Below are 26,444 nucleotides of genomic sequence, written 5' to 3' on the forward strand. Positions count from 1 at the left end.
TGGAGTTAAGTTGTGGGGCTGCAAAAGTGAACCATGAGACCCCAAATCAAGTAGATACTTCGTGCTCAATCCTGGTCCCAGGAGGGCAGTGTGTCTCTGCAGTTACAGCAATGCCTCATGCCCACAGTGGGTCTGGAAAACAACTGTTCAAGCTACAGCAGTCAGCAATTTCTCCAAACTGATGAACTGACAGGAGCTCTAATGCCCTTTCCATTCTTTTAGCAAGCAGATCAATCCACTTCCCCCAGAATCCTGCAACTTTATGCAACTCAGCCTCCCAAGGCAGAAGTCCCTGAATTCCCCTCAATTATGGATCTGGCTATTTGCAATCATAACTCTGCATTGCAGTCTTGACATTACTGAATAAGCATGTCCTCTGAAGGCTATAGTAGTAGCAGCGGCAACAGCAGCTCTCCCACTGGGTGCTCACTTAGTGGGCAGCTCAGGGCTAAGTAGGCCTGTACATAGGTCCCCATGGTATGCTGAGGCGGCTTAGGTTCTCAAGGTTTGCAACTGTGATGAATGCTCTCCTAGCAGGGTGCTGATCCGCCCTCTGCATAATGCAGCAGGTCTTTAGGGTACAAGGTGTGTGTGTTGGGTGGTGCTCCCTGTATATGGAAGGCAGAGGCTCAGGCCCTCCATTCAGCTCCTCAGTGCACCAGTACCCCCATGCACCTTTCTGGCGTGAGCTCCTGGGCCTGGTCCACAGGCTAGGTGCGAGCACACCTGGAATATACGCACAGCAGGGAACAAGCACCCAGCCTGTTCCCCCCGCCCCCCCCCCCCCCCCCCCCGCCGTGGCAGATTCATGCCTCGAGCAAGCATACATGCGCCCCATGGAACTTCTCTGGGAGCTATGCCAGAGTGACCATGGGGCCTGGTGCACATAAGTGAAAAGAAGGTGGCCGTGGGCTTCAAATAACAGATTTGGGGCTCTGCTGGGGCCATTTCTTTTACTTTATCTTTTTTTTTTGCCAGCTGTAGGGATTGAACTCAGGACCTTGGCACTGTCCCTGAGCTTTTTTGCTCAAGGCTAGCACTTTACCACTTTGAATTACAGCTCCACTTCTGGTTTTCTGGTGGTTAATTCGAGATGTGAGTCTCATGGACTTTCCTGCCCTGGCTGGCTTCAAACCATGATCCTCTGATCTCAGACATCTGAGCAGCTAGGATTATAGGCATGAGCTACCAGTGTTATCTTTTATTTTTCAAAATAATTTCAGGGAGAGAAAAAAGTAAGTTGAGAAAAATTTTATTTTTCAGTGGTGCTGACCCAGTATGAGCAGGTGATTTTTCTCTGCATTGATTGGCTTTAAGGTTTCTTCATGGGTGCTCATGGTGGTCAGATTGTCAGTCATCTCTGGGCATTTTTTGAGGTCAACAGCTGAGTGCTGCACATAGGCAATATCATCCCTCAGAGCTTCTTGGCTTTGTACAATTATTATTGTCATTTGAGGCAGGGAATGTTTGGCTCTGCACACTGCTCCTAGGGTGAGAGAGCCCAGCCACTTGCACAGCAGCATAGTGAACTTGTCAGCCTGCCCTTTCCCTGCTGGTGCCTGAAAAATGGGGGCTATGATTGAGAAGGGATGCAGAGCACTCCGAGGCCTTTCCCAGAGCATCATCAGCAACATGAATGGGAGTTATCCAGTATGGGAAGACTTCATAAAGCAGGAAAGCAACAGTCCCGACTAAGGACAACAGTAGTAGCAGCAGCTGCCTTCTTGGGTTCCTTTCAGAAAGTAGCTGGGATTGCCACCAACTCTCCTGGGTGGCACCAGGAAGATCAGTTCAGCTCTCAGCAGGATGTGCATGCGACACAGAAGCATGTTTTCAAGTGCTCTAATTGATTGATCAATCAGCCCACTTCAAGAGCAGATGGAAGAACAGAAGAAAATGGCCAACCAGCTGGACAAGGACCAAGCAAAAGAACGTAAGAAAGCTCACCAAAAGATCTAAAAAAATCCCTCAGACATGCTAAAACTGCAGAAAAAAGCCAAAACAGGGAGAGGGGGCATATAACCTCAGCTGTATAGTACTCTCCAAGACATCAATGATAAAGGTTTCCTCTTGGAAGAAACAGAAAAGCAGGCCTTCTGCAAGGTATTGATTGATGAATGAGGTCACTTCTGCAACTTCATCTCCATGCTTTGGCCAGTGATAGAAGAAGAAATCTCAATGCTAGGGGAAAATCACTCACCTGCAGACCATATCAGAAGATCTAAAAAGTCTGACCTGGACCCCCACAAACTTCCCTCCTTAAGTGAACATATGATTTTGGACTTGAAAGGTTCTGATTACAGTTGGTCCTATCAGATACTACCCTGTTCCCCTAGCACCATCATGTCTAGAAAGTCAAGTGTCTACAGCAGTCTGAACACTGTCAATAGCAGCAACTCTGTGTCCAGCAGCTCCCACTTGCATTCCTCCAGCTCAAATTTACTGCCACTGAAATTCCAACCTGGCCCAGTAAGCACCAATGTGTCTCCTCATATGACTCAGGATCCATATCTTAGGATACCTTTTCTGTTGGGTCCACTCAGGAAAAGGGTCACTTTTCTCCATGTGAGTCTGCACATAGACTTCCTCCTCCCAATTTGTTCTCCATGCTGGACTATACAAGTCCTCACCTAGAAGTCTCCACTCAGCACCTGTATCACCCAAGTGACTGGCACACCTGGGGTCAGTTACCTCCCCTTTCTTCGAGGTCACACCCTGAACTGCCCCTGTCACTCCTCCTTCTGACCATGGGAGTTGCTCAGACTCTGAGGTTGACCCCATCTGCCGCGGCCGTACCTCCTCTAAGCCCTCTCTCTACTTTAACCCCAGATCTACCTGGAGTAGCCCCTTCTCTGTGTACCTTCCACTGCGTGTTGTCTAGCAGTTTGGATAATACACTTTTCTCTGCCTGAATAATCTCATGGCAGTTCCTTTTGGCAAAACCTTATGCCTTCCACTCCATGTTGCCCCCACTATGACACCTGAGGCCACCAACAAGTTGACTAATGGGCTTTCTCACTATAGTTTATCAAGTATGTCCCATGTGGGGCCCATGGGTGCAGGCCCACCATTACCTTTCCCTCATTGCCTGCCTGGTTGCCTCCCCTCTGCTCCTTTGGGTCACCTCTGTCCACCTTCCAGACTGCATTTATTATTTATTACACCTTTGGGTCTAGTATGTGCCCATCATCTCAGATACCGAGCTGGAAGGACTGGGCTAAGCCAGGACCACACAATGGCGAATACCCAGAGTGCAAAGAGAAGTACAAGCCAGATGCCAACAAAGGAAGACCCACTACTGCAGGAGGTACAGTGGCAGCTGCAGAGGAGGCACAGAGACTATGGAACATGACTGTGTCGCAGCCACTAGGCCTGGTGAGGAGATGGAAGCATGTGAGGAGCTGGCAACTGCCTTGTTATGGGGACTCCAGCTGGACACACAGAGGAGCAGCCAGGACTCCTTGTAGTGCTCCAACAGTTACAACACCCAGACGACCACCCTGTGCTGTTCCTAGGACACCATTCTCTCCCAACTTTCAGATTATGATTATTTCTCTATAAGTGGTGACCAGGAACAGAGCATCAGGACTTAGACAAATCTTCTACCATTCCAAGAAACAGTAACATCAGCCCAGTCTTACTGGTGCATGTTCCAAGTCAAGTACCAAGCCTCCATAGTCAGTCTTCCCACAACCCTTCAACCTGCTATGGTCACCCCAGGGGTTGCAACCATTGGACAGACCCCTTCCACCAAGCTTTCTGTCTGCCAGGGGACTACTAGGGCGGGTCCCATCCCCACCAAAATACCAATAATCCCTGTAAAAACCCCAACTATCACAGACCTACCCATGGTACTGCCAGCCACTCCACATGGGCCAGAGAAGAGGGGTGAGTACAGCCCTGAGTCTCCATCTGTGGGTGAGGGCTTCCAGGGTGGCACCAATATTTCTGATTCCATGTGGAGTGGTTAAGCCTCCATCAACCTTCCACTTTCAGGCCCCGAAATCCAGTATATTAGAGGAGCACAGACAATTCCAGAGAGCAAAGGCAAAAATCAGGAAAGGGATCTCCTGAGTGCCAGTGTCTCCCCAGGCCAGAGTTCAGAGAGTAACCCTGTAGACCTGAGCCCGAGAGATGCTCTTCAAGGAGAAGACATGCTGAACTCCATCCGAAGTGGTGTGAAACTACTTAGCCTCATGCTTCTCCGAGGCTCCTGTAGGCTCCCAGAAAATGTTGCCCTGAAGGAACAAACTTTAATAAAACCTGTTTGTCTCAATCCATTCCAATGTATAATCAAACAAAAAATTGTAGGCAACTCAGAATTCAGCTCTTTTGAAAAGTACTTTTGAAAAGTACTGAACGTCTTTAGATAAGAATTAAAAGCAACATACATAACTAAAAAATAAAGAAAGTTATCCTTAGGGTTGTGTGATATAGTCAGGTTAAAATTAATCCTCAGGGAACCAATGCAACAGCAGTAATCACAAGATAGTATGTTGGAAATGATCTGTACTACTTGTGTGGATGAGGGGTTGAGGGAGGAGGAAAGAGGGAGAAAAATGAGAGAGGGGGTAACAAGTTCGACAAGAAATATACTCACTAACTTACTTATGTAACAATAAAATTTAAATTAATAAAAAAACTAACACTCATTGGTCCATTTTCATTTGTTAGGCAACTTGTAGGTGCGAAATAAACAAGCATCTGGGCTTCAGGTCCAGGCTGGGCAAGCAGATCTGCACTGCAAGGAATGTTTACCTTTTCCAAAGAATAATCAAACACAGTATCAAAAGGGGATAAACCACAGGAAAAAAAACACAAAAGAAAAAAGAAGTCGGGTGCCAGTGGCTCATGCCTGTAATCCTAGCTACTTAGGAGGCTGAGACCTGAGGATCATGATTCAAAGCCAACCTGGGCAGGAAACTCCGTGAAACTCTTATCTCCAATAAACCATCAGAAAACCAGAAGTAGCCCTGTAGCTGAAGTGGTTAGAGCACTAGCCTGGGGCTGAAGAGCTGAGGGACAGCGCTCAGGCCCAGAGTTCAAGCCCCATGACTGACAAAAAAAGAAAGAAAGAAAGAAAGAAAAATGAAATCACATGGTACATTAAAAACAAGTGTATTTGATTTTGGTACCCTGGGTAATATATATACATTTATCTGAATTAGGGAAGGGAAATATGTATCATTGTTTTAATTTTCAAAATTAATACAGTTCTCCATACAGTTTTGGACACAGTTACAATTGCTTGTTTAGCTATTCTCTTCCTCCTTGCCCACACGAGAATGCAAGGTAATGGCAGCAGGATTTTAAAGTTAGTTTATGAAGGATTCTGGATACTGAGAACACAGTCTAACATAGGTAAGGGATGGTAAATATTTTCTGCATCAGTTACCTGAACCCCTGTACTGGCTCTACACATACAGCCATCTAACCTCCTAGAATTTCCTGTCTAAACTTTGTCCTGAAATTGCTTTTTATCTCAGCTTCTAAGGGTGCTGAGAGTCTATGGAGGCACTGTTTTAACCCCAGAGGCATGGACAACTGGAGTCAGGTGACCCAGGCTGGAACTCTTTTCCTTCCTGGTCATATATTAGGGATATTACCTAATCTTCTCGATGTAGAAATCTCTTTTTCAACATGTATACTACAGGTTGACAAATTTCCCCTACTTCATTGGATAGATAATTGTGAATGCTTCCTGGAGTGGAGATTTGTAAGGATGGGGAAACCAGACAAATTCGCTGGCCTGTGTTGGCTAGTGGAAGAGAAAAAACAAGGAACCATCATTTATCAGCTGGGTAGGGTTGGGGCTGGGAAAGGTTATAAAGAGGATTTTGAAGGAGCTCAAAGGCAGGTCTCCTGTCCAGTGGTTAGGAAAGAGATCATAAAAGGCCTTCTGGAAGAAGTGCCACCTAAGCTGGGTCCTGAAGGGTGAACAAGAGGTGAAAGTCTTGCAAGGAGCCATCCTATTCCCCAACTTTTTAATCTAAAAATGTTGTGCTCATCCATTCAACTGACTCCCAGTTGACTGAGAAATAGGTAAGTGACCCAGCATTGGCCAAGGTGAAAGAAAGAGAATGTCTATATTCTATACTTTAGTGGGAGGGCTTTACACTGCACCTTATACCCTAGAATGGAAAACATTGAGATCTGCGGAGACTTCTCTGGTTATTCCAAGAGCCTTTCTTGCCCTGCCATCCTCAGCTTTGCCTTGGATGATCCTTCATCATAATGCTAGTTCTTTCATCATGAGCTTCCTTTCTAGGGACTGTAAGTACATATTTTCTTGTATAGCATGGATCTTTCCAATTCAGTTCCAGCTCTTTCCATAGATTGGCTTGAGCTGCTTCTTGAGCTGGGGTATGTCACAGGCAGGTCACAGAGGATGTGACTTTGTGTCATTTCTCTATGGCATTGGAAGCTTCTTCCCCAGATCCAGATTCAACTCTCTCCAAAGTCATCTTCCTACTCTCCAGACTTCACGGCATTAATTGATTCAGCACATAAAAACTCCTGGAAATCCTCACTTCTACTAATTTTTGCCAACCAGGTGGCACTGTAACTAAACCTTCAAGAATCTATTTTCCCTTCTGGTCAAGATTGCTGATTCAGGCACATTCTTTCCCTAATATCAATGTCCTCCACAAAAGCAGTACTTTTGGCCACTATTGATGAACCTACATAGACATAGCATTAGTACTCAAAGTAGTCATTCAGAGAATGTGGTGTCCACATTCTATGGGGAGCTTGATAAATGTATAATGACATGGATCTATCAGTGTAGTGTCATACAGACAAGTTTCACTACCCTAAAAACCCATGTCCTCTGCCAATTCAGATTACTCTTTTGCCAACTTCTAGCAAATGCTGATCCTTTTACTATCTTTAAGGGTTTTGGCTTTTCCAGAATATCAGACAATTGCAGTCATTGTGTATTGACCCTTTTCAGATAGGAATTTTCACTTAGAAACTGAATTCATGTGCATTCCATAACTTTTTGTGGTGTGGAAGATTATCTTTCTCTGTTGCTAAGTACTAGCTCATTATCTCAATTTACCACAGGTGATCTATTCTAGAGACACATTGGGTGCTTCCAAGCTATATGAATGTATGGATATAATACAATAAAACCCATACCTATGTATTTAATACTGGTTAAACATCCCTGTTCAGGATCAAGGTTTATGCAAATGAACAATAATTATGAAAAACCTTTCTAGACAATCCTATTAAAGACTGATAATTATGAAAAAACCTTATTAAACATTACTGTTCAGGATCAAGAGTGAAGTGGACATGTAGGGCTTGTATAGGAAGATTGGCAGTTACTAATGCCATGCAGGAGGGTGCATGCAGAAAGGATGGGTATATCATTAAGTAGGTATAACAGAGAGGATACACCCGCAATCCTCCACCACTTAACTAGCATACCTGTATGTTGGTCTAGGAGACATTTATCAGGAGAAAAATAGCATCATTTGCAGGTTACTTGGTCAGAACATGTACCACATTCAGCAATCCAGAGCTCCAACCTTGCAAAGTGACAGCTGCCTAGCCCCTAAACAGCAATTCCACTCTTTTATAGGGCTAATTATGTAAATATAATGGGTATGGTGCTATGTCCACGTGAACTCTACTTATTTTAGTACTTATGAATCATTGGTATTCTAAGGCAATGCAAGTTTACTTTTATTTTTATGTTTTGGTCCTGGGGCTTGACACTGTCCCTCAACTTCTTTTTGCTCAAGGCTAGTACTCTACCATTGAGCCACAGCTCCAATTCTGGCTTTTTCCAGTAGTTTATATTAAATATAAGAGTCTCACGGGTTTTCCTGTCTGGCCTACATTCAAACTGTGATCCTCAGATCTCTACCTCCTAAGTAGCTCAGATTATAGGCATGAGCCACTAAAGCCCAGCTAAAAATTGACTTTTGAATGATACATAAAACATAATTTTCCCATTAATGAAGTGACATGTAATGTGTGAATATTACATACATTTGACAATGTGAAAGGTTTTAAACAGCTCAACTATATCTATCTCCCCAAATATTTTTCAGTTTCTTAAATTGAAAACTTTCAATATTCTTTCTTCTAGCTTTTTATTGTAGCAACTTTGATCTCAATTTAGAGTTTTGCACTTGGTAGGCAGATCATTCACTACTTGACCTAAACGTTTCTCTGTGATTTTTTTATTTGATCTCCTTGAATTTTCTTCAAATACTCTTGAACTCTCTGAAATTTTTCCACACTGATTAATATGTGGTCAGTTGGTGCACCTTGTTTTCATTACTAGGTTAAATATGGTTTTCTGAAAATGTTCAGTGCTGGTTGGCCACATGACATCATCTGGACATTAAAGGATCAGGTATTAAGTCTACTCTTCCTCATCTGACATTGGTTATGCCTGCCTTTCCATAAATGCTATGAAGCCTATTTACTTTCTGTGAGCCTATAGTAACTTTCACTATTTCAGCAGTGAATATCAACCATATTCAGTCCTGCTAAGAGTCTGTTCTTGGTTGGTTCTCCTCTAAAGAAAAGTCCAGCTGGTCGCTGGTGGCTCATGCCTGTAATCCTAGCTACTCAAGAGGCTGAGATGTGAGGATCATGATTTGAAGCCAGCCTGGGTTTGGAAAGTCTGTGAGACTCTTATCTTCAATAAATATCTCAAAAAAAGCCAGAAACCAATCTTTGCCTCGAGTGGTAGAGTGCTAGCCTTGTGCAAAAAGAAGCTCAGGGACAGTACTCAGGCCTACGCTGGGTAAAAAGTAACAATCCAAGCAACATTTGTGTCAAATGCATAGTTTTTTTGGTAAAGTTTGAACCAGAGGATTACCTACAAAGATGTTTATCTCTTTCTGTTACCAAGATATGCCCAGATGCCTTCTCTAGCATTTCTAGGCTGTGGTTGGGCACGTTAGGATTCTTGCCCACTTTTGGCTGTCATTTTGGATGGAACAGTAATAGTCTCCTATGTCATGAAAGAGTGTGCCATACACTGAGTCCACAGCCAACCCTATACAGCACAACACTGGCATAGGACCAATACCCAGACTGATTTTGCTCAAGTGGACTCTTGGCCCAAGGTCACTGCAACCAGACACAGGTGATGTTAGCTGAAATGGAAGAATGATATCTTCCCCTTAGGACCAAAGATGTTCCAGAGGCTCTGACAGCAGGTAAGCCTGGGATAGTTACTATAATGGCCTTCCCAATGTTAGGTGTGACCAGCTATACACTAAGTATTGGAGCAAAGTCATATGCTTACTACTCTTTCCTATCCTACACCTCAGAGAATGGAATCTTGTGCCACGTTACACTGCCTAAGGTTTTGTGTAGCATTTGTCACAAGGCTTTTCCTTAACTATGTAGATTGAGATCAAGGTGGGACACACGTTTTACACAGGAAGGAAGGAAGGAAGGAAGGAAGGAAGGAAGGAAGGAAGGAAGGAAGGAAGGAAGGAAGGAAGGAAGGAAGGAAGGAAGGAAGGAAGGGAGGGAGGGAGGGAGGGAGGGAGGGAGGGAGGGAGGGAGGGAGGGAGAGAGAAAGGAAGGAGAAAGAGAAAAAGAAGAGAAGAAAAGAGAGAGAAAAGAAAAGAAAGGAAAGGAAAGGAAAAGAAAAGAAAGGAAAGGAAAGAAAAACAAAAGAAAGGAAAAAAGAAGAAAAGAAAATGGTTGTGTACTGGTGGCTCACACCTGTAATCCTAACTACTCAGGAGGTTGAAATCTGAGGATCACAGTTCAAAGCCAGCCTAGGCAGAAAAGTCTGTGAGACTCTTATCTTCAATTAACCACCAGAAAACTGGAAGTTGTGCTGTGGCTAGCCTTGAGTGAAAAAGCTTAGGGAGAGCACCCAGGCCCTGATTTAAAGCCACACTACCAACAAGAGGGGTGGGGTGGGGAAGTGATACATCCTTTCAGTTGAGATAGATTTTAGCATTCTTGGGGCTGGAAATGTGGCTTAGTGATAGAATGCTTGTCTAGCATGCATGAATCCCTGGGTTTGATTCTTTAGTACCACATACACGTAAAAAGCCAGAAGTGGTGCTGTGGCTTAAGTCGTACAGTACAAAAGAAGCTCAGGGACAGTGCCCAATCCCTGAGTTCAAGCCGAAGGTCTGGCAAAAAAAAAGATTTTAGCATTCTCTTTTAGCTAAGATAGGTTTAAGCATATGATTTGCAAAAACAAAAAATTGTGACAAGCAATGTGACAGGACACTGCAAAAGCAAGACAGAAACAGAAAGGTTACCCAGAGGAACATAGGAAAAAGTCTATAGCATCGACACTGGCTCCCAAAGCAGAGAGAGGGAGAGATGCCAAAACTCCAAGAGGAGGATAGATAGTCACAAACATAGGAGATTAGGAAATAATTTCAATACATAACCAACATAGGAAACAAGACAAACAGGAGAGAAAGAAATTACAAGACTCAGCAAGCAATACTAATAGTGCTCAATGTAAATACTATTAACTCTCCAATTAAAAGATCCTAATTGACTGATTTTCCTCCCTTGATCCTGGGGCTTGAACTCAGGGCTTGGGCCCTGTCCCTGAGCTTCTTTTGCTCAAGGCTAGTGCTTTACCACTTGAGCCAAAGGTCTACTTCTGGCCTTTATAGTAGTTTATTAGAGATAAGAGTCTCATGGAGCTGGGTGCTGGTGGATCACACCTGTAATCCTGGCTACTCAGGAGGCTGAAATCTGAGGATTGTGGTTCAAAGCTATCCTGGGCAAGAAAGTCCATGAGACTCTTATCTCCAATAAACTACCAGAAAACCAGAAGTGGCGCTGTGGCTCAAAGTGGTAGAGAGCTAGCCTTGAGCAAAAGACCTTGGGACAATGCTCAGGACCTGAGTTCAAGCCTACAACCAAAAAACAAAAAACAAAACTAAACTAAACTAAATCTAAAAAAACCCTAAAAAACAAACAAAAAACAAAAACACAACTAAAAAACAAAAGAATCTCAAAGTCTCATGGACATCACTGCTTAGGCTGGCTTTGAATCTCAATCTTCAGTCCTTAACTTCCTGAGTAACTAAGATTGGTGTGAGTCACCAATATCCAGCTTTGACTAAATTTCTAAAACAAGGTGAAACTATTTGTTGCCTGTAAGAGACAGGCAAAGACTCATATCAGATGAAGTGAAAGAATATAAAATTTATTCAGCGAGTTGAAACTGAAAGTCTATCTGACAGACTATCTGTAGATTTCTGGTCAAAATTAATCATAAGCAATAAAGCCAATCACTATATAGAAACAAGATACACAATTCTTTAAGAAGATATACCAATTATATATGCATCAAACCTTGTTGAACTCAATTTCATAAAATAAACACTATTGAAGTTGCTGAGAAAAATAGGTCCAGATACAATAATTACAGGTCACTTTAATATACCATTCTCATTGATGGCTTGTTCATCCAGACAAAATAATCAAACAGAAAATTCAAAATTAAACTATACCATACAGCAAATGGACTTACAACTCTTTTAACAGATGGAAGTACATTCGGTGTTGTGGGAAAGTAGAATGAGTGTCTCAGATGTTTTTGTAAAATACATTTTTATTGTAAAAATACTGTACAGAGGGGTTACAGTTACATGAACAAGGTAATGAGTACATTTTCCATCAAGCATTGTTACTTCCTCATTTATTTTTCCCCTATCATCCCTTCCCTCCCACCTCCACAACTATACCACCACCCCCCCAAATTGTAAAGTTTGTTTTTGAACACAGTGTTTTTTTTTTTTTAAATCAGTGAATGACTAGAGAATAACCTGAGAAGTGTTTGGTGTCTGCTTGTGAACAACTATGTAAGAGAACAACTATGGTAAGTAGATAAGAAAGAAGATACAGGGGGGAAGGTACAGACTTTGTCCATTTAGGGATGCTGCCAGGAAAACTACAGAGGAGGAGAAAGGAGAAGTGTATATGAGAGGGAGAGTTCATAGTTCTTGGTAAGCTGGGAAAGGAAGGGTCTAGTGGACAGATTGGAATCCTGGTGGAAGCAGCCAGTGCAATGGAGGCTTCCATGTGGCTGAAGGCTTTAGAGAATGAGCAGGAGGCTTTAGCCTGGTGCTGCTGGTGATAAAAGAAGTGGTTAATGCAAAGGACATCATGGGTGCCCATGTAGTCTGTGATACCCAGGGCCCGATGCCAGTTGGAGACACTTAGGAAGGGAAGAGGAAAGGCTCAGCCTTATCTGACCTTTGTATTTGAGATCTGTGGCTGGAATCAGAGGAGTGAGGGCTGAGACAGAAAAATCTAGTGCTCTATGTGAGAACTGTGAAAAGAGGCTGGGCTGAGTGAGAACACAAAGGTAAACCTCATGAGCCGGGCGCTGGTGGCTCACGCCTGTAATCCTAGCTACTCAGGAGGCTGAGATCTTAGGATCGCGGTTCAAAGCCAGCCCGGGCAGGAGAGACCGTGAGACTCCTATCTCCAATAAACCACCAGAAAACCGGAAGTGGCGCTGTAGCTCAAGTGGTAGAGCACTCGCCTTGAGCTGAAGAGCTGAGGGACAGCACCCAGGCCTAGAGTTCAAGCCCCACGACCAACAAAAAAAAAAACAAAGGTAAATCTCATGAAAGCAGGGACACCACAGAAGGTCCTTACATTTCTACTCCCATCACCGTAGGTAGTATCAGCAATGGAAAGGAGGTGCCAGAAGAATCCCAGGGATAATACTAGCAGCAACTTACAGCTTTCTGTTGAGGAGGCCCAGAACCCATCAATCATGAGCATTTCCTGTTGATGTAGTACTTCCTGGGCTGTTGCTAAAGTGCTGAGGGGAGACTAGGACAGGCTTCCTAGCAGATGATTATTACACTGGTCAACTGAACTGGTTTTGGTGTACTCTGTGGTCCTCATCATCATTCTGCTCCACTGACCCAGCTTTATCTGGAAGCATGTGGACAGACAAACAGCAGGGAGGAAGGGAGTAGGTTTTCCAACTCATCAGTTTTCTCTAGACAAAAATGGTGTTTGTTACATTAAGCCACTCCAAACTCGCAGGAAATGGTTGATGGTGTAGTTTAGGTGCCTAACCAGCTGCAGTCTCAGATTTCAACCCCGGTATCACCAAAAAAGAAATAAACCCAAATGAAATTAACCATAGGAATACTTTTGTTCTCAAATGGCTCTGTTTGTTTAGGTTGTTTTGTTTTGTATCACTGAGTCTGGACCTGCGTGTAAACTGGTAAATACTTGTTGACAGTCACTAAAATTCTGTGCTTTTAGGACAGGTCCCTTTGCTTTCTCAGATTGCCATTTCTCTTTTGGAGCTGTCTAGGCACATAACTACTTAGATAGGACCTTCTTGTATTTCTCTTTGTCTTAATGGCTTTATAATTCTTCCCTCAAGTTTTCTAGGAAAATAAAATGTCCTAGTTTTAGCCTGGAGATGGTGGCTCATACCTAATCCTAGCTACTCAAGAAGCTGAGATCTTTAGGATCGTGGTTCGAAGCCAACCCAGGCAAGAAAGTCTATGAAACTCTTATATCCAATTAACTATCAGAAAGTCTAAACTGGAGCTGTGGCCTAAGTTGTAGAGTTCTAGCCTTGAGAAAAAAAATGTAGGGACAGCTCCCAGGTCCTCCATTCATGCCCTAGAATCAGCACAAATACTGTGCTCCCTCTCTCCCCTATCTATCTTGGTTATATATTTTTTTCATTCACTTAGCCTCACTATGTGAAATGTGGAAGACAGGCTGGAAGTATGGCTCAAGTCCTGGGCCAGCCTCCAATAAGAAAAAGATTCTGAGTTCAAATGCCTATACTGAAAAAAAAAAGTTGTATAAGGTGCAAAACGGCCAAACATTCACAATCTCATGAACTCACAATGACTACATATATTCTTTTGCCATGAACTTTGAGATGCTTCATTCCTAAGAGTGCAACTCATTTGTAAATGAAATGATGATATAGGCAAACATGATTCTCTGGGGTTGGAAGTGCATTTGCCTACCAAGTACAAGGCCAAGTGGTCCTCAGCTCTGCAAAAAAAGAAAAAAAGAACAGAAACCTAATCTGAGTCTATGCAGATATCTTTGGGGTCTCGTGTGATATTTATAAACAAGTATACATAAGCCAGGTGCTGTTGGCTCATGCCTGTAATCCTAGCTACTCAGGAGGCTGAGATTGAGGATCATGGTTTGAAGCCAGCATGGGCAGGTAAGTCTGTGAGACTCTTATCTTCAATTAACCAGAAGAAAACTGGAAGTGGTGCTGTGGCTCAAAGTGGTAGAGCTCTAGACTTGAGCAAAAGAGCTCAAGGACAGCATCCAGGGCCCACGTTCAAGCCCCAAGATTGACCAAAAAAAGAAAAAAGAAAAAAGAAGGAATGAAAGCAAGTAATACAAATGTTTTCTTTAAATTAGGAAAATCTTCTTAGTAAACACTTCTCTTTACTGTAGAAAACTTAAAATCCCTTCCATCATGCAACAACAGTGCATTTGATGCCTGTTAATTGTAGCTACTCAAAACCAGTCAGGGAAGACAGATCTGTGTGACTCTAATCTCCAACAAAAAGCTACACGTGATCTAGGTGCTGGTAGCTCATGCCTGTAATCCTAGCTACTCAGGAGGCTGAGATGGTTCAAACAGGGATTGGAGGAAAGTGAAAACTGTCAAAGTATATGGCTATGTGAATGTGGAAAAAGCTTATTGAGATCGATTGGAGAAGGGTGGAAAGAGATGAGAAAGAAGAATTGGGCAGGTGAGTTTGATCACTGTATACAAGTCAAAAGAATTACACTTCCTCCCACCCTCCACCAACTCTCCAGCAAAAAGCTAGAAGTGATCTAGGTGCTGAAGGCTCAAGCCTTATAATCCTAGCTATACAGGGGGCAGAGATCTGAGAACCAAAGGCAGCCCAGGCAGGAAAGCTCATGAGACTTTCATCTCCAATTAACCACCAGAAAACAGCATGGACCTTGTAAAATAATTGATGGTTAAGTTTAAAAAGGTTAAAATAAATTTGAGGGAGAATTTCTTAGAAAAAAAACACATGAGCTGGGATGGTGGCTCAGTGGTAGAGCGCTTGCTTTGCATGCCTGAGGCCCTGGGTTCGATTCCTCAGCACCACATAAGCAAAAAGAAATAAGCCGGAAGTGGTACTGTGGCTCAAGTGGTAGAGTACTAGTCTTGAGCTGAAGAGCTGAGGGACAGCTCCCAGGCCCAGAGTTCAGGCCCCATGACTGGACCCCCCCCCCAAAAACAAACAACAACAACAACAACAAAAACTCACAAATGCACATACAACAAATATTGTGGTCTTTTTAAGAAAGTGAGCTATGATTGCTATTTGCTTGGACTGTGAACTTTAGCAAAGGAACCTCTAGAAAACCTTAGTTTGGAACAAAAAAATCCCAGGCTATGGCAGAGACACGTGGTACAAAGCTAAGATACTATTCAGTCTGGTTTTTCTTTTCTTTCTTTCTTTCTTTCTTTCTTTTTTTTTTTTTTTTTTACAAACTAGAAGGGTGGGGTAAGAGGGGGGGGGGGATAGTCAGTTGCATAGCCCAATGCTGCCAGCTAATGGTCAGATAATCAGGTTGCCCCTAACTGGTGAAAATTTCACACTATTATTTTTTTTGTAGGTTTTTAGTTGTAGTTGTTGTTTCAATTGATCCAGGAAATTTAGAGGAACAGATTTCACGTATCTTCAAAAGGACCAGTAGAACCATCTCCAGGGAGGAAGCTTTCTATAGTGTCATCGTGGGAACAACATCAACAGTAACCAAAGGGCTTAGTACAAAGGAAATCTGCAGCTGGCTCCTGGCTAGGATTGGCAGGTTCTGGTTTCATGGGTCTGAGATCACTGCCTTCCTGGGTGCCTCCTGCACTTTTTAGCCATGTTGCTATTTTCTGTCAACCTGGGATTAGGATTGGAAATTAGAACCTGCTGCCTGAGTGTCACCAAGGTAATTCTACTTATTCCACCTGCTCCAGTCCCCTAATCATGCTCCTCTTGCTCATCTCAGCCTGGGTGCTGCCTTTTGAGTCACTTCCTTCCTCTGAGACATTACCCCTGTGATCACAACTCAGTATCCTTGGGTCTGGACACCTGCCATTGGAGCTTCTGCTCTTTAGGAAATGTTTCCCCTCCTGACATCAAGCCCTGACAATCACTGAGAGACACAGGCAAGGACTTCACTGAGCTCCCATATCCTGTCATAGGATCCTTCAATCTTAGACCAAGGCCTAATCTTCCTGATGTGACTGGGACCTACTGCTCTTGCAATAGGTTCAGGCAGGACTAAGGGTTAATGGCTTGCCTGGCCAAGGAAGACCTATTTGGGTACATTTTGCTCCATCAGGTGGGTGGTTGTTTTAGTCTTCCAACATTGAACCAAAAACAAGACATAGAAAAAAATGTCTGCCACTGGGTATTATTCAGTGTTTCTTTGGTCACTAGATGGCAGTGTTGTGCTATGGTGGTTTATTATTTTTTTTTAATTTTTTTAATTGTGAAATTACCTTACAGAGGGGTTACAATTACATGGGCAAGATAATGAGTACATTTCTTATCAAGCATTGTTGCCTCCTCCTTTGTTTCCCCTTACTATCCCTTTCCATCCCCCCCTCAAAGTTGTAAAGTTCGTTCTTCAACATAACGACTTGTACATCTCATTGTTGCAATGAGTCCACCTGTCTCCCTATTTAAACAATTTGTTTTTCCCCTTCCCCTCCACAAATTATACCAACATCAAATACAGGGAAAGCAGAGGTTATACCGTGGGGGAGGGACATACAAAGCAACAAAGAAATCATCTGATAAATACGTTAGAAACAATTGCATGAAAGAAAAAAACATTTGAATGTTTATCTTGGGGTTCATTTCACCTAACATCAACTTATCCGACCTTTTCTGCTTGTCTCAGACATATACTAGTTATTGCAAATAAGGGAAACCATGGGACCTGTGTTTCTTTGGGCCTGGCTTACTTCACTTAATATAATTTTTTCCAAGTCTTTCCATTTCCTAACAAATGGGGCAATGCCATTCTTTCTGATGAAAGCATAGAATTCCATTGTGTATATATACCTCATTTTCTTTTTTTATTTATATTTACTATTTTTTGGGGGGGTCCAGTCGTGGGGCCTGAACTCTGGGCCTGGGTGCTGTCCCTCAGCTCTTCAGCTCAAGGCTAGCGCTCTACCACTTGAGCCACAGTGCCACTTCTGGCTTTTTTTCTTTTTGCTTATGTGGTGCTGGGGAATCGAACCCAGGGCCTCGGGCATGCAAGGAAAGCGCCCTACCACTGAGCCACCTTCCCAGCCCCTATACCTCATTTTCTTGATCCATTCATCTACTGAGGGGCATCTGGGTTGGTTCTATATCTTAGCTATGGTAAATAATGCTGCAATAAACATAGTTGTGCTGGTAGCTTTACTAGGGTCTTGTTTGTGATCATTTGGGTAGATGCCCAAAAGTGGGATTACTGGGTCATAGGGGAGCTCTATGTGGAGTCTTTTGAGGAACCTTCATACTCCTTTCAAAGTGGTTGAACAAGTTTACACTCCCACCAACAATGCAGTAAGGTTTCCTTTTGGCCACATCCCCTCCAGCATCTGTTGTTATTAGAGTTCTTGATTATAGCCATTTTAACTGGGGTGAGGTGGTATCTCAATGTTGTTTTGATTTGCATTTCTTTTATGGCTAGGGAGGCTGAGCATTTCTTCATGTGTCTATTGGCCATCCTTCTTTCCTCTTCAGATTAGTTTCTCTTTAAGTCTTTAGCCCACTTATTTATTGGGCAGTTGTTTTTTGAAGATTTGTTGTTGGGGGGTTTAATTTTTTGAGTTCCAAGTATATTTTAGATATGCGACCCTTGTCTGTTGTATGGCTAGTGAAGATCTTCTCCCAATCTGTGGGCTTTCTATTGATCTTGCTAGCTATGTCCTTTGCCATGCAGAAGCTCTGCAATTTCATGCAATCCCATTTGTCCAACCTTTCTTTGATTTGTTGTGTTTCTGGGTCTCTATTAAGAAAATTTCGGCCTGTGCCAAGACCTAGGGTTTCTCCTATTCTATCCTGTAATGTTTTCAGAGTGTCTGCTTTGACTCCCAGGTCTTTGATCCATTTGGAGTTCATTCTGGTTCAGGGTGATATATAAGGATCTAGCTTTAGTTTTCTACAAGTGATTAACCAGTTTTGCCAGCACCATTTACTGAAGAGGCTGTCTTTCTTCCATTCTATTTTTTTAGCTCCCTTATCGAAAATTAGATGCCTATAGGTCTGTGGATTCATTTCTGGGTTTTCCATTTTATTCCATTGGTCCTGAGGTCTGTTCTTGTGCCAGTACAAAGCTGTTTTGATTACTATGGCTTTGTAATGAAGTTTGAAATTTGGTATTGATATTTCGCCAGCACTGTTCTTTCTGTTAAGGATTGTTTTTGCTATTCAGGGTCTTTCATTGTTCCATATGAATTTTTGGATTGCCTCTTCTATTTCCTTGAAGAAAGGTTAGAATATTGATAGATATTGCATTGAATTTGTAGATAGCCTTGGGAAGTACTGCCATTTTCACAATGATCCTTCCAATCCAGGAGCATGGGAGGTTTTTTTCCACTTTCTAAGCTCTGTTTTGATTTCCTTTTTCAGGTTTTTGCTATGATGGTTTATGCAGTTGATTCCCCCCCCAACCCTACCCCCCTTCATACTGGAAAAAATCTCTAGCACTTTCTTTTATTTAAAAACTGTATTGGCCATTTGTATGCCCAAAAGAAGGTGCAAAAGCCAAACAGGACTGTGGTCAGGCAACTTGTGAGGATAGGTGAAGTTGGGGTAAGGGGGAGGGCACAGGATGACAAGGCGTGACATTGATCAACATATAAATCATTAATTGACATGTTGAATTGAAAACCCTTTGTACAGCCACATAAAGATAATGTAAAAGTGAAAAGAATTTTTTTCTAATTTGGGGAGGGGAAGGGAAATAACAAAACGCTGAAATAAAGATACAAGTGAACCCAGTGTAACATGAGATGTACAAAACACTATTTTGAAAACGAACTTTACAACTGGGGGGGGGGGAGGAAGGAGTTGGAGGGGGGAGGGAAAGGATGGTATGGGAAAAATGAAGGAGGAGGTAACAATGCTTGATAGGAAATGTACTCATTACCTTACTCATGTAACTGTGACCCCTCCGTACAGTATTTTTACAATAAAAATATAATACATAAATAAAATAAAAAATAAACAAATGGAAAAAAGTGAAAAGAAATAAAAAAGAATATCTGGCTGGTCACTGTGGAGGTGGGGGTGGGGCATGAGTCACTTCTGTAATCCTAGCTACTCAGGAGGCTGAGATATGAGAATCAAAGTTTAAAGCTAGCCCAGGCACAAAACTCCATCAATGTGCTTATCTCCAACTAACTATCAAAAAGCTAGTTAGCAAAAGCCAGGAGACAAAAGCTCAAAGACAGTGTCCAGGCCCTGAGTTAAAGCTCCAGGACCAGCACAAACAAAAGAATATTGAACCTTGCATATATAAGGAATGGCTTATTGTGTCAGAAATCATTGCAAACTTTATTATTTATTTTGTTGAGTGAAATTGAGCCGGAGGCAAAAAATGAACACTAGACTGGGAGAAACAAAAACAGCCACCCTCTCCTCTTCTGAAGACCCTAGGAAACCTAGACACTGCCCTCAAGGACTCTAGAGTAGACTCCCACAGGTGTCAGGTGTTCCTTCCTTTCCAGTGAAGTGAACAGTGATCCAACTAGGTGCCATAACAGCTGAGACTCCTCCAAAAGGGATAAAAAAGAGTGACCCTATAGGTGCTACAATAGAGTACCTATTTCCCACTTGTGGGTCTTTTGCCTCTGCTTCTACTTTTCCTACCTCATAATATTTTATTTGGTGGAGAAACAAAGCATCCAAGACCTCTAGATAGTATCAACTTTGGGAATTTATCCTGTTAATTGGAGACAAGAGACTCATGGACTTCTGCCTGGGCTGGCTTTAAATTGCAATGCTCAGATTTCAGCTTACCAAGTAGGTAGGTTTACAGGCTACTGGTGCCTGACTTCCCACATATTTTTTAACTGAATTTCTCCTTGAATTACCAGGTTCATTTTCTACCACAAGGTAGAGTTGAAAAACTGAAAGTCTCTTATACTTAAACATATAGATTTTATCAAAGGCAGTTCTTTTGCTTGCAAATCTAATACATATTCCAGATATGTTTAGAAATACCAGCAACAGCCAGGTGCTGGTTTGCTCACATCTATAATCCTAGTTACTTAGGAGGTTGAGATCAGAGGATTACAGTTCAAAGCCTGCTCAGGAAGGAAAATCCATGGAGATTCTTATCTCCAATTAACCACCAGTGGAGCTGTGGCTCAGAGTGGCAGATCACACTAGCCTTGAGCAGAATTGCTCAGGGACAGTGCCTAGGTTTTTTTGTTTTGTTTTGTTTTGGTCGGTCGTGGGGCTTGAACTCTGGGCTTGGGCACTGTCCCTCTGCTCTTCAGCTCAAGGCGAGGGCTCTAACACTTGAGCCACAGTGCCACTTCTGGTTTTCTAGTGGTTTATTGGAGATAAGAGTCTCACAGACTTTCCTGCCCAGGCTGGCTTTGAACTGTGATCCTCAGATCTCCTGGGTAGCTAGGATTATAGGCATGAGCCACTGGCGCCTGGCTAGGGACAGTGCCTAGGCTCTGAGTTCAAGCCCAATGACTGACAAAAAAGAAATATCAGCAACAGCAATTACACTACACTTACTACACTCAGGAGCTAAGCAAGAAACTTTAAAAAAATAACTTATGTTGAAACAACATCCATTTTTCTGTCCTCCCTCCTTTTCACTGCTCCCTCCTCCAAAAAAAAAAAAAAAAACACACACACACACACCTCACTCTGTTTCAGCTTTTTGATATTCTGTGAATTAATTGTTCAAAGGAGTTACATCTTTGTAATCTACCTCTGTCTATACCATACTTCATTCTGTTTGTTTGTGTATACATGCATATGGCCCTGTATTCATGTATGTTTATAATTTAGATGTAACTTCTACATATAAGCAAAAACACATGTCTTTTGCAGAGACCCAGTTTAAGTAGCACAACTGGAATTGGTGGGAAGGCTAGGGGAACACCCACAAACCCATTTACACTCTTGAACTTCTACTGATAGATTACCTGCTCTCAAAGCAGGTTATGTTTTTGTCCTATCATAAGGCAGAAGAAGCTTAGAAAAATGTGTAGAAACATACTTTCCTTAGTGAAACTGGGAACTCTGTGTCTCTACTTGCTTATTCTGCACTGTATTGGGCTCTTTACTCCCATACCAGTTTCAAATATGGCTCTTAGGGAACTCCCACACACCCAAATCCTTGTGCTTTCCAAACTAGGAAAGCAATTGCCTAAGTTCTGAACAGAAAAAGGGGAGGAGCTATAGGTGCTGTCCAACCCCTTTACTCCTTCCCTCCTGACTGTAAGGCACTGAACCCAGTGTGGATCTGAACCCAGGGTGGATTTGTGGATAGAGTATGCCTGAAGTTATTCTACTCACTTAAAGATGGAAGTTCTAGATTGTTCAACATGAAAGTCTCTCTCAACAGTTTTCTGTATTTCTCTCAGAGGAACTGATAGGAGGAATCGATAAGTATGTGGAAGTACACAGGTTGCATCCATGGGAGGAAGGAAAAACAATTCCTCCAATATTTTGGATGTTGTTTAAGAACCGTTTCACATTTTTTTGTGCCAGTACTGGGGATTGAACTCGGGGATTGAGCAGTCCTTTAGTCCAGTGCAGCCATCACTGCCTGGAAACAGCTCTGATGGCAAAACCTGGGGGTATCTGAACCCTGAAAAAGGAGAATCCTCAGGTGCCTGGACCACAGTCCTGAGATAGGGTCTAGATCAGAAGAGACAGTAGATTTCCAGTATGTCTCCCTAATCTGCATTCTCCCCTTCTCCTTTGTCTTTCATTCTACTTCTGTCCTTGTCTCACTCAGGAGACTATCAATACTTCATTGTGGCTCAAACTTGTTCGAATCCCACATAGAGTGACTTTCTGGGTATCTGTACTTGAAGGTGGAATATCTGATTTATTTTAGCCTGCATCCAGATAATGATATCTCTGACCCATTTGGAGGTCCATGCCACAGACTGTCAAGTGCTTGAGTCCAGGGTGTGAATATGAACCCTGGAAGGCATCAGTCCAGGGTGAGAGTTCTGGGCTGTTTAGATACATCTGCCTTGCTCTGGTGTGTTTTAGGTAATATGTATAGAACATACATTCCCTGAACAGTTCCCATTGTATATTTTAAGAATTTGAGCTAACCTGGGGGTTGATGTTCAGGATATACCTTTCATCCACTTGGGATTCTTCATCCTAGCCTGGAGGGGCTATATCTTCTTGGGATTTGGGTCCTGAATAAACTTCATGATCTGGTTACAAGTCTGTATTCCAGTCACTGAGGTGACTGGCATTTTGATGAATTGACTGTGTCTTAGATTACAAATGTTGGGCCACATGTGGATCTGTGGAAGCTTAGATATGGTTAGATGAAGGCTCTGTGTTCACTGTACTTGTCCAGTCAGCTGTTTTGTGTGTCTCTGTCCTACGGTGTGGGCTATGTAATTTACTGGACTTCTGTGACTCAGTCTGGGAGCTGTTTACTCTACTGCAGGTTATGAAGTTACTAAAATACGTGTGGGTTTCTTAGAATTTTCAGACCATGGGCTGTTATTGTGTTTTTTTTTTAATCACTGAACTTTCTGCGGAGTGCAAATCATTCAGTAGTGTGTGTCTCAAGTTTGAGGCATTATGACCTGGTCTCTCTTGGGTTGTTAGTTAGGTTCTGTATGTTGTTAAGCTATTTGGGGTTTATGACCTCCAGCAGGAGGACCCTAAGTTACACGGGAGTCCATGTCCACAGTTTGATGTTTCTGAGGTGATAGTGGATCTATGTCCCAGAGTGAGATCTGCTCTTTGTTCTGTGTTCCCAGTTTTGAAAGCCTTGAGCCATCTGGTTTTTGGCTCCAGAATGAGACAGATACTGTCACATCACCAAGGTCAGACACAAAGTGGTGACCCCATGCAGATGTTCTTTTCTGACTGTATACAACAAGCTGAGACGTTGCCCTGCGGTGACTTCCTGAGAAGTTGCCCATATGTACTACCAACAACTTGGCTTCCTTGTCTATATACTTGACGTCAGATTTAGTCAGATCCTCCTGTGTAGGCAGTGTCCTGCCACTGCTTGGAAAGTCATGGATTCTCTTTTGGCCCCAGCTGTAGAGCTGTTATGGACAAGACACAGGGACTCATTGTTCAGAAATAGACAAGATGTGCTCCCTCCTTCAAGGCCTCAATGACAGGCAGAAAGAAACCTACGCCTACTGCACTGTAGTTCTTACCCCCTCCACTATTTCATAGCCTGCTTCCTGGGATCCTGTTGGGACTGCAGGAGTGTCTAACTCTAAAGTGCATCTTTCCAAAGCTCAACTTAGTCTTTATCTGAGGAGGTTTCACAGTAATATATCCATCCCCTTCTATAATCACAAAAATCTATGGAAGGTTGGGAAGATGGGACTGAACTTTAAACTCAGGATTTCATGCTGGCTAGCCAGATGTTCTCTTGCTTCAGTCACTCCTGTAGTCCTTTTGCTTTTGCTATTTTATTGTCTTGTGTGTGTGCGCATGCACATGAGCCAGTCCTGGGGATTGATCTCAGTGTCTGGGTGCTGTCCCTAAGGTTTTTTTTTTTTTTTTGCTTTTTTTTTGGTTTTTGTTTTTGCTCAAGGCAGGTACTCTACCACTTGAGCCACACCTCCACTTCTGGCCTATTTGGAGATAAGAATCTTGAAGACTTTCCTGCTGGGGCTGGCTTTGAACCACAATCTTCAGATTACAGTTGTAAGCCATTGGTGAACAGCTGTTACAATTATCTTAATTTTGAATTAGCATACATTTGTAATATGAGTTTTATTGTGATGTTTTCATACATGTACTCAGTGTACTTGAACCAAATTATCTACATCACTGTATTCTTAGATTGAGAATGTAGCTTAGTGGTAGAGTGCTTGCCTAGCATGCATGAAGCCCTGGGTTTAATTCCTCAGTACCACATTAACATAAAAAGCTGAGAGTGGTGCTGTGGCTCTAGTGGTACAGTGCTAGCTTTGAGCAAAAAGAAGCTCAGGGGGAGTGCTCAGGCCCTGAGTTTAAGCACCAGGACTGGCAAAAAAATACATCACTATATTCCCATTCCTCTTCTTCCTTCTGACCTTTGCCAAACAGCATTTGGTTGGTTTTATTATGCTGTGGTCACTAATATTTCTGTGCCAGAACCAGGGCTTGAACTTGGGGCCTGTGCACTGTCCCTTAGCCTTTTCATAGCTTACATTCTACCACTATAGCCACAGTTCTACTTCTATCTTTTGTGGAGGGTAATTTGAGATGAGAGTCACATAAAATTTACTGCCCAGGCTGACTTTGAACCACTACCCTTAGGTATCTGCTTCATGAGCCCCTAGGATTATAGGTGTAGGCCACTGGAGGCTCACATGCTCTGGTTATGTTTGCAATAGGGCTTTGCTTTTTTGCCATGGCAGGTCTGGAGTGCAATTCCCCTATTTAAGTTTTAAATTGTACATGGGATGGACACACACACACACATACCATCATGCCCAGACTTTTCTCTGAGATGCAGTCTCTGGAATGTTTGCCTGGGTTGGCCTCAAACCACATTCCTTCCTATCTGTACATGTGAAGTAGCTACGATTACACTGTGAGTCACCAGCATTTCCCCCCTCCCTCCATATATTCTGAAAGCAGAACTGAGGGCCAGGGAACAGAAATGGATACAGGCAAGTGCCACCTGTTACCAGGAAACATAATTGGTTTAAGACTGTGTCAGTGGAACCATAAGAGCCCAGATCAATGGAGAGAAATGTGGGCAAGATCAAAGAAATAGCAAACTGCCCCCAGAATGATATCATCCTCTCTCAGACACTCACCCTTGCCTCTACCAGTGTCTGAAGACCAACACAACATATTATGTACCATGCAACAAAGATTCAGACAGAAACAGAACAACCTGTTTCCTTTCTGGAATGCTTCAGCCCAGTGACAAGACAGGTTTGTGACTGTCCATGCTAAACAATAAACTGCACATATTAGGATGCAGTTTCTCCCTGGAACCTGTGTTTCAAGTGGATACCAACAAGGCAGGAAGAGCCATGTTATAACCCTTTGCCTAATGTCAAGCAACCCCAAACTTCCTCTTCACTTTTTTCCAAGCCCAAAGAGCTAGGACTTCAACCAGAAGATTAATCTGGGTTCTTGTCCTGATCTCATGGGAAGTGTGTGCTGTGGCCACAGAACCAAATGGATAATTAGTAGGTCTGAATTCCCTAACGGCCTTCCTATGAGATGTTTGAGATGTCAACTATATGCTCTGGACTCAGAAAACCTGGGAAAATTGACAACTGACCAGTGAAGGTCCACTGGGAGCCATATCTGAAGCTGATTAACCAACTGAGACTGACCAATATTTAGTACAGAACTTTATAGACTTTTATGAGTAGTTCAAAAATTATGGAGGAAATGAAAGGTACCTTCTTTTCGCTTCCTTTCTTGCACTCCATCTGAAGAGAATCTGACTACAGTGATGCCCATTTCTTGCTCCATTCTCTGGAACAATTTCTTTTGCAGACATAACAGGTATGCAGGATGGACCAAGTACCTATAATAAAGGAATTTCAATCACCAAAGAAGCAAGTTCTAAGTGCCAGATTCCTAATCTCCTTCATATGGGGCTGGGTTGTGTATGTGTGCAGGAATGATTTATGGCTGATGACTTGCAGACAGAGGTACTTACTCTGGGGCTGCGTAACATGTTGTCAGGATTAAAATCCTTGTACCTCAGCAACACTCAGAAGGGCACCTCAATCTCCTATCCTGAAGGAAATGTGGGAGGATTTGTTCATAATGGACTTGCTAAGTGAGAAAAAGTTTGAGGGAAGACACTTTAATTTTACATACAATATTACTGAGACAGCTGAAGTACAGAGATGCACACAGGTAGTACCAGATTTCCATTGTTGGCCTTGGCCTCCACTTAACCTTCAGGGTCTGCCCAATTCCACAACTGTGATATAGCCACTGCAAACACTTCCTCTGGCTCTGTTTGCCTCTAAATTCTTATTTGTGAATGAGAATGAAATAAAAGACAGTGAGACACAACATGGGGGTGGAGGAGGGTTGACAAAGTACCTCTGAAAGGGCAGTGCCTACCAAAGTGGTACCCGAGGAGATAAAGTCCTGCCCAGCTGTTAGTTCTCAGGCCAGACTTTCCAGCAAGGGTCTCCAGGGCTGTTGTGTCAGCACTGGTATTGCACAAGAATGAGGGATGGGTGAGAAGGCACAGAGCATATCATATAATGATGAGTATCCCATCGGGACAAATAGCTGCAG

General features: G+C 42.8%; 1 long non-coding RNA gene and 1 pseudogene across 1 annotated transcript in view; one reads left to right on the plus strand and one right to left on the minus strand.

Moving 5' to 3' along the window:
- Positions 1-25,694, minus strand: part of LOC138840337 (uncharacterized) — a 134,048-nt gene extending 108,354 nt beyond the window's left edge. The window contains exon 1 of the long non-coding RNA XR_011376071.1: positions 25,586-25,694. This is a non-coding gene — a long non-coding RNA (uncharacterized lncRNA). The remainder of the gene's footprint in view (positions 1-25,585) is intronic.
- On the plus strand, positions 1,567-4,349 carry LOC138839266 (protein MTSS 1 pseudogene; annotated as a pseudogene).
- Positions 25,695-26,444: the final 750 nt, after the last annotated feature.

This window comes from Dipodomys merriami, unplaced genomic scaffold, assembly GCF_024711535.1.
Source record: "Dipodomys merriami isolate MVZ:Mamm:240054 unplaced genomic scaffold, mDipMer1.0.p SCAF_3, whole genome shotgun sequence".
In the NCBI taxonomy this organism is placed as follows: domain Eukaryota; kingdom Metazoa; phylum Chordata; class Mammalia; order Rodentia; family Heteromyidae; genus Dipodomys; species Dipodomys merriami.